General features: G+C 45.5%; 1 non-coding gene across 1 annotated transcript; it reads right to left on the reverse strand.

Annotated features, from left to right (window-relative positions):
• Positions 1 to 310: 310 nt before the first annotated feature.
• LOC123639046 lies at positions 311 to 440 on the reverse strand. Its single transcript, XR_006735614.1, has one exon. It is a non-coding gene; the product is annotated as a small nucleolar RNA SNORA75 (small nucleolar RNA).
• Positions 441 to 8429: the final 7989 nt, after the last annotated feature.

Raw genomic sequence — 8429 nt, forward strand, 5'->3', positions numbered from 1 at the left:
TGGCTTAGTTTTCGGGAAATTTGTCATCTGCGGCAAGTCTGTTTGCTAGTAGGAGAGTGGAAATTAAAGAAATGCAAATTAAAGGATTCTACTGCCATAGTCATAAGCTAGGTTCAACCCAGTTTACGTCCTCAGACTACAGCCATGAGCCAGCCCAGCCAACTACTAGAATCGTGCAGGTCCCTGGTTACCGGAAAACTGGATGAGAATGTGTGCACAGAGCAGCAAAAACTTGTATCTATTGGTTTAAAAAAAAAAAACAACCCAAAGCCCACAACCTCTTGATAGATGGTCATTTTTTTAAAACCTAGAATGTCTCACAAAACAGCGAAATATACCTCCATAAAGACAGAAGGTAAAATAATGCTAGTTCTGTGAACTCTTCTCATGCAAATCTCTAAACTGCCACCAAGAAACAGAAAGGAACCCATTGAGAAGACCATTTTTGCACCTAAAGAAATATATAATTTATGTCTACTTTTCCCAATTTTCTGAGACCCCAAGAACATTGCTACCTTTCACTATCCCAAGGATTGAAAACACACACCAACTTGATGTGCCCCATTGACTCTCAGGCAATCAACTCCAAGATGTTGTTCTATGACTTTGGGAAGTCAGAAAACCGTCAAAGAAGGCTACAAACTCTAGTTGAGTATCACAGTCATGATCTTAACAAAAACATGAAAGAACTTGCCTTGATGGACATCTGTAAGTTGAATAGCTACATGTGATTTATGGATCGAATCTCTTCCACAAGCCAAGTTAACTTTTGATAGTAAATTAGGAAGATTTGGAAGCTTTCTTATGTTCTCTGACTCTTTTATAAAGAAAGGTGAGGCAGGAACACTATATTTCCTGTTGGAGCTGCATGTTCAACAAACATTTATTGAACACCTACTGCATCAGGTATTGGAGATGGAAAGAGATTAAGATTGGCCTTATCCTTAAGAACTTTAACGTCTTTTGAGCCCCTGCATTGCAACAGTGTGAAATACGACGTGTATGGGGAGTACATTGGTTTTATCCCTACCAGAGAGGACACGTAAGAAGGGATTGCAATATGGTTTGGTATGTGCTAAGCTAGGGGGATGAACATAGTCCTATAGGAGGACAGAGGAGAGGTGCATAAACTCTAGTGGAGAGTGGGGAGGGTCGGGGAATGCTTCCCAGAGAAGGTTAACACTGGAGCTGAGACATGAAGGCTTTGTGGAGTAGGCTGAGCAAGCCAGGAAGATGCAAGTCAAAATATCACCCTCCTTATAATGAAGCTGATTGGAAAACCATATTTAGTTTGTAGTCAAGTGAACTTGCTAATACTCCCTGCCCTCCTCCCTCACTTACTGCAGTCCCCACGGGCACCGACAGTGGTCCAGGCCGGGAGTTTGAGTGTGCAGAACAGGATTATGATCTCACACTGGGCCAGAAAGCAGAGGCAAGAAAAGGCAAAGAGTCCCATCCTTACAGCCTACTAATAGAGTAGCTCCACCCAATTAGAAATGCGACCCCGTGGCTCTCCCCTACTATTCAGGCAATAGGAAGGGTGAGGGTGGTGTGAGAAGGCAAGAATGCGATGCTGGAAAAGTCTCTCCACATGAAAAAAGAAAGGTAAAGACTGAGTCCCCTCTCGAATACACCCCAGTTCAAACCACTATTGTCCCTCACTTGGCTGAGAGCACCAGTCTCCTACTAGTCACTGTGGCCATGCTCCCCAAAGTAGCCAGACTCATTTTTAATTGTGATAAAATGCATACAATTGGCTTCCCCAAAATTCATGTACCGAAGCTCTAATCCCTGATGTGATTGTATATGGGGTAAAAAAGTAACTAAAGGTAAATGAGGTCATAAGGCAGGGGCCCTGATTGGATGGGGTTAATATTATATGAGGAGACACCAGAGAGCTTGCTCTCTCTCTCTCTTTCCCTGTCCCCATGCACACAGGCTGAGGAAACGCCACGTGAGCACACAGCAAGAAGGTGGCCATCCGCAGCCCAAGGAGAGAGCCCTCCCTAGACATCAATCCTGCTGGCACCTTGATTTTGAACTTCTCAGCCTCCAGAACTGTGATAAAATAAATTCCTGTTATTTCAGCCAGTCAGCCTGTGGTATTTCATTATGATAGCTCAAGCTGACTCATGCACACAACGTAAAATTTACCACTTTCACCATTTTAAAGTGTACAATTCGGTGGCATTAAGCAAATTCACAATCTTTCAGAACATTTTCATCACCCCACAAGGAAACCCTGCTCCCATTAAGTAGTCACTCCCCATTTCCCACATCTTCTACCCCCTGGCAACTACAAATATGTTTTCTATCGCTGTGGATTTGCCTGTTCTGGATAGTCATATAAATGGAATCATACCATACGTGGCCTTTTGTGCCTGTCTTCTTTCACATAGCATAATGTTTGCAAGGTTCATCCATGCTGTAGCATGCATAAATATTTCATTCCTTTTTATGGCTGAATGACATTCCAGTATATGGATATACCACATTTTGTTTATTCATTCATTAGCTGACGGACATTTGGGTTGTTTCCACCTTTGGGCTATTATAAACAGTGCTGCTATGATCATTCCTGTACAAGTTTTTGTTTGAACACCTGTTCTTGATTATGTGGGGCCTATGCCTAGGACTGAATTGCTGGATTGTATGGTCACTCTGTGAGGTAACGTACTGAGGAAGTGCCAAACTGTTTTCCACAGTGGCTGCACCATTTCACATTCCCACCAGAAATATACGTCTTCCAGTTTCTCCACATCCTGCCAACACTTGTCATTTTAGAGCAATCTTTTTAAAATAGAAATCTGATCCTATCACTCCCCTGTTTAAATTAAAAATTAGACTCTTGGCCGTGGCCCACGAGGTCTCACATGACTTGGCCAGCCTGCCTCTTCCTCCTCATCTTCACACACACTCTCCCTCATCTCCTCACTGCAGCTGCACTGGTCTTTGACGTGCCCCTGAACGTGCTCAGAGCGGCCTCGACTCAGGGCCTGCACACCTGCTGCTCCCCCCGACCTCACGGCAGTTGTTCCCTCCCAACCAAGATCTCTGTTAAAATAGCCCCTCTCCGGAGGATCTTCCTAGAGGATCCTGCAGATTCACATCTACCTTGTGATACTTGCTACCTCATTACCCTGGTTCATTGCCTTCATAACTTTCAGAACTATCTGAAATTCATCATCTACTTGTCTACTGTCTTCATCTACTAGAACGTGAGAGCAGGACCCTTGTCACCTTCCTGTTCGCTGCTGTACCCACAACTGCTGAAGAGTGTCTGGTACAGTATACACACTCCACCCACATTTGTTGAATAAATGATTTAATAAATAAATGAACAAATGAATTCCAGGCCAATGAAGCATCATGGTCAAAGACTTACCAACACTGCATAGTTCAGTGAGTTCTGGGAACCACAGTTTCAGACGGCTGGAGAAACGGTGTCTGTTCAGGGACTCGGGGAAGCTGAGGCTGGAGAACCAGTTTGAGGCAGAGCTTCAAGACCTGCAGGAGAAGCCACAGAGTTTGATATTTATCCTGAACACTACTGGGGATCCCCAGAGGAATTTTAAACAGGTAGGGTCCATGGTTACACTTCCTTTTAGAAACGATCACTGCAGCAGCAGTGTGCAGAGTGAACTGAAGGGGTGAAGCCAAAGGTAAGGAAGGAGGTGAGCAGAACTTTCTAGTCACCCCAGGAAGAGTCCATGAAAGCCAGAAGTAAAAGAGTGGACACAGGGACAAGGGTGTGGACACGAGAGATGGCAATGCACCAGTGTGATACGTGAGACTTGGTGGCTTGTCATATATTTGGGGTGCTTTCGGGGAGGAATGGAAGACTAATGCTCAGGGCTGAACGTTGAGTGACTATTGTGGTGGGCTCTTCTGGGTCACAGAAGATAAGAAGGTAAAGGAGCAAATGATTTGGATTTTGGACAAGTTGAGTCTGGATTCCTCTGCGAGAAAATGTTGAATAGAAGCTTCAATATATGGATCTTGCATGCAGCCAAAAAAAAAATGGGATAAAGATTTGATTGGAGAAGGCAGGCTTTAATTTTTAAGTAGAAAAGGGCATGGGTTTTAGTGAAACCACCAGTGATATTCCAAAATAAGAGATGAGTCTCAGGATCATTGACATGTAAGAGACAATTAGAGAGCGGGACCTTCCCCAGGAACCATAAAGCATCCAGGTGTCAGAGAAAGTACAGACGATTCTGGTACAACAGAATCCAAGGGATGGACAATTTTAACAGCATACTTAAGCGCAGAACCTTCACTGAGTTTGTTTTTAACTTGTATCATGAACACCCGGTCTATGTCTACAGCAGTGATTTCATTATTCCAGGGGAGTTTCAGCAAGCATGCTTTCCTTGCCCATGACTCTCCTGCAGAGAGACTTTCCCTTCAACCACGGCTACCTGGCCAGGCCTTGAAACTTTAAATGCTCATTTCCTGCCCAATGTCACCAGAAAACTGAAAAAAACAAACCAAACCAAAAAAACGTGGCAGAAATACTAATTTTCCTCCACTCCAGAATGTGTCTCTTTTTTTAAGAGGAGTCTGAGCCCATTATCCTAGAACATAAATAACATTTCCTTATTATTTCAATATGGACCACATAAAGTAATTAGTCATTAGTTATTAACACCATTTTTCATCTTCAGTTAAAGAACTTTTTAAAAAATGAAAAAAACGAAACATCTCTAACATGACTATATATGGAGCCCAGTTCTCTCTTGGCTTGACTGACACGTCTAGTGCAGAACACACACGTTTTATTTGTTAGGAGGCCTGCCCTGGCTCCCAGCGGTGAAACAGGTGGAAACGCTCAGGGAGGAGGCATCTGTGATAGATTAAACACTAGCACAAGTGCTTCGCTTCAAACTTCGGCAGAGACTGAACCAAGGCCAGGCATTCAGCCATCCAAGTGGAGAACTCCCTGTGCAGTTCCCCTGGGGTTCCATCTGCTCCATTCCCATCTGAAATGTTTTTATAGTGATGATAAACCAACTCCAAACAGAAAAGCCCCAAAAATGCATGCTCTCTGTTACTGGAGAATGGGTCAGATGTGTTTCTATCATAAATATGCATCTTGGCTCTTCCAATTGCTCTCCGGCATCGTTAAAAACATGGGAAGGTACACTGAAAGAGAATATGAGGCCAGTTAACCCTAGCAAGTGAAATACCATTCGACTGAGGACCAGGTCTTGCTGATTTCCTGAGACACATTCAGGCAGAAATTTCTAGAATTCTGAGAACAGCATTATCAGGCTGTGATAAGGGAGATGGACTTCAACTTTTAGAGGAGTCCTTCTCCACAGTGCTTTGCGACTCTGCCCCAGCCCTGGAAGAGAATGAAACTTCAGTCTGAACAGAGCAGGTGGCCTCTCAGGATCTCAAACCAGTGCACAAACCATCCACAGAGCTTGAGAGGGGACCCTCGGGTCAATAACCCTTAACGAATGCGCACTTTTAAAAGGCAACCTGAAATAGTAGAAGAATCTGGAAGTGACAGAAAGAGGTAGAGCCAGGTTTGAAACCAGCTCCGCCACTTACCGGATATCTCTATCTTCTCCCAGTCCTGTATCCTAGGATGATCCTATCCATTTTGCAGGTTTAAGAATTAGAAGCAATTAGCATGTTAAACGCCTAGAACAATGGCTGCCTTTTCATGGCAGCTCTTCTAATGGAGCTCACTTTCATGCAACCAGAACCAGATCCTTAGTCCACAAAAAAAGAAGCATCTTCCTCCACCTGCCAGTGGCAGGAAGCTTCCTGCCCTCATTCAGCTTGAGATCCAATCGGAAGACAACCCTGCAAGGACGGACATGCCCCAGATAAGCTGCTTAAACGGGGAAAACGTGAAAATCTCCCCACCCTGACTAGCACACACACACATACCCGTGCACGTGCACACACAGAAGCACCCTCTTTCTGCACAGCTCTGCAGGCAGCGAGAGCACCAGCACTCCCACGGCAGCAGCAACGGCAGCAGGAGCTGGTGCCCAGAAGAGGCCCCAATGCGCTGCTCACCCTCAATGTCTCAGTTCATGTTTCCCTGCATACTAAAGAGTCCCTTGACTGTTGTTAGTTAATTCAGAACAGTGGGGAAACTCCATGACACTTCAGAGGGGAATACCAAATGAACTTGAGCTGAACCATCACATTGGCCTAAGGAGTGTGACGACGTGGGAATGAAACAATATAGGCTCCTGCCAGCACTGAGGGCAGACACAAAGCATGGAATTCAGTGTGGCTAATTCCCCAGAAGAGATTTCACAAGGCCCCAAATCCTCCAAAGCATGAAAATCGCGTGGGCTCTTACCAAAGCGGAAGTCACACACAATGCGTGGAAGGGCTTGAGAGCGTTGGCTGCCTGCCCGGGACCTTAGATAAGTTGGTTTGTGTGGCCAGACCAGCAAGCACATGCAGATATACCAACAGCAAGGTGAACTTGAAGGAGATGAAACTGCAAACAATGGCCATAATGTCAATTGTCCAGGAAGGTGCTCCTTGGGAGGACTACTGAAGGAAAAATTGAGAGGGAAGAGTCAGCTTCCCTAATCCAACAAACCTCAGGACCAAACTTGCTTCTCACTGTCGGTATTTACTGACCACCTCCTCAATGCCTGGCACGGGGCTGGCAGGTGTGGTCGATTCCAAAGAAATACAGCCCCTGCCCTGGAGGAGCCTATTATCTGATTGGGAATGAAAAAATTGCCCTCATGAAAAAGTCATCCTTGTAAGATTACGTGCCTCCCAAAGTTCAAATCCATTCCTCGTTCCTTTGCTTAACCCCCAGCACCTATCATTGCTAGGTGTTCTGCTAGATTGGAGAATGGTGAAGCACACAATTGTGGTATATTGCCCAGATCTAAGAATTAAGTAAAGAGAAGGTCTGAGGTCCATACAGAGGTCAGTCTTCCCAGGAAATGTGGAAAAGATGTGGGATGTGATAGAAAAAAGGAGAATGTTCCAGAAAGAAGGAACAGCACATCTAAAGAAATAGTATAAGAAATTATAATCCTATGTGTTGATTGAAATTACTCTTTCTTAACGTGTGGTCCACAGACCACCCACAGTGGGTTTTGGCCTCAGCAACTGAATTCAAATTTCCTGAGGGTGAAGCCCAGGAATTTGCATTTCTAACAAACACCCAAGCTTTTTGAAGACAGGAACATATTGAGCTGGCCAAGGGAATCTAAGATTTAAACAAATACTTACTCCTCCCTTAAAGATAGAAATAAAGAAAAGGAGGTAGAGAGGGAAGGAGAAAGGAAAAGGAAGGAAGGAAGAAAGGAAAGAAGGAAGGAAGGAAGGAAGGAAGGAAGGAAGGAAGGAAGGAAGGAAGGAAGGAAGGAAGGAAGGAAGGAAGGAAGGAAGGAAAAGAAAGTGAAAAAAAAGTTCAAGTATAGAAAACTTGGGAAGAAGACTGAGAGCCCCTGGCCAGTCTCTGCGATGACTGCGGCATGACGTGGGGACAAATCTGAACAGCGTCCCTGGCACGTGTGGGACAGTGAAAGGCCCTCCAAGCCCCTCGTTAGCAGAGTGTTGCTCTGTCCAGGGGCAGCAGAGTGTGCTAACCTAGGGTCCTGACCTGGGCAGTGAGGGGCCTCAGTGTGGCAGGCGTCTGTGGGGTGCCAACACGGGAGGGGTGTTTGGCAGGGAGGCGATCGCAGAACAGTTGCCACCATCCATCATCCAGAGACATCCCGAGGGCCTGAAGCAGGCAGGGAGAATTTAAATGAACTAGAGAACTAGATCATCTATTATTGCTAATGCACCTCGGTTTATGGGAACTCCAGCCGTTCTCCGAAGGAAGGGGTCTGACCTGGGGACACCAGTACTCCTGCTGCCACCAATCCCTGGCCTTGATCCACCGTGTCTCTGCTCTGTTTTCTCGGCATCTTCTTGCCTCCAACTTCAGCAACAGTCACAAAGCCCCTCCCATTTAAAAAAAATACCTGAGTCCCTCTCAGTGGAGGATCCTGGCTCTCCCCTTCTTTTTTATTAACAAATTCCTTGGAAGGATTTTCCTTATTCACCTCCCTCTGTTACTCTTCAGACCACGTAGGCTGCCTCTGTCCGCCCCATTCTGGCGACACAGCCCTGAGACTCCAGCAAGTTCAGAACCACCAGATCTGACAGGCACTCACCACAACTTGACCTTCACCTCCCTCTCCAAGGTGCCTTCTCTCCCTCACTTGTCCTCCACGCCACCGCACTCGTGGTTTTCTTTGACCTTTTTATAAGAAGAAAAGCATATTCTTCTCTGGTACCCCTTTTCCCCCACCTCTTAAATGCTGCTGTTCCTGCCGTTCCTTGGGGTTCAGTCATCGAGCAGATGCTCTTCTTGCCTTGCATACCTAACTTCCTTGGGCAATTTCATCCTATATCTGCTACTCTTGCTCTGTAACAAATTATCC

This window comes from Lemur catta, chromosome 5, assembly GCF_020740605.2.
Source record: "Lemur catta isolate mLemCat1 chromosome 5, mLemCat1.pri, whole genome shotgun sequence".
Taxonomy (NCBI): domain Eukaryota; kingdom Metazoa; phylum Chordata; class Mammalia; order Primates; family Lemuridae; genus Lemur; species Lemur catta.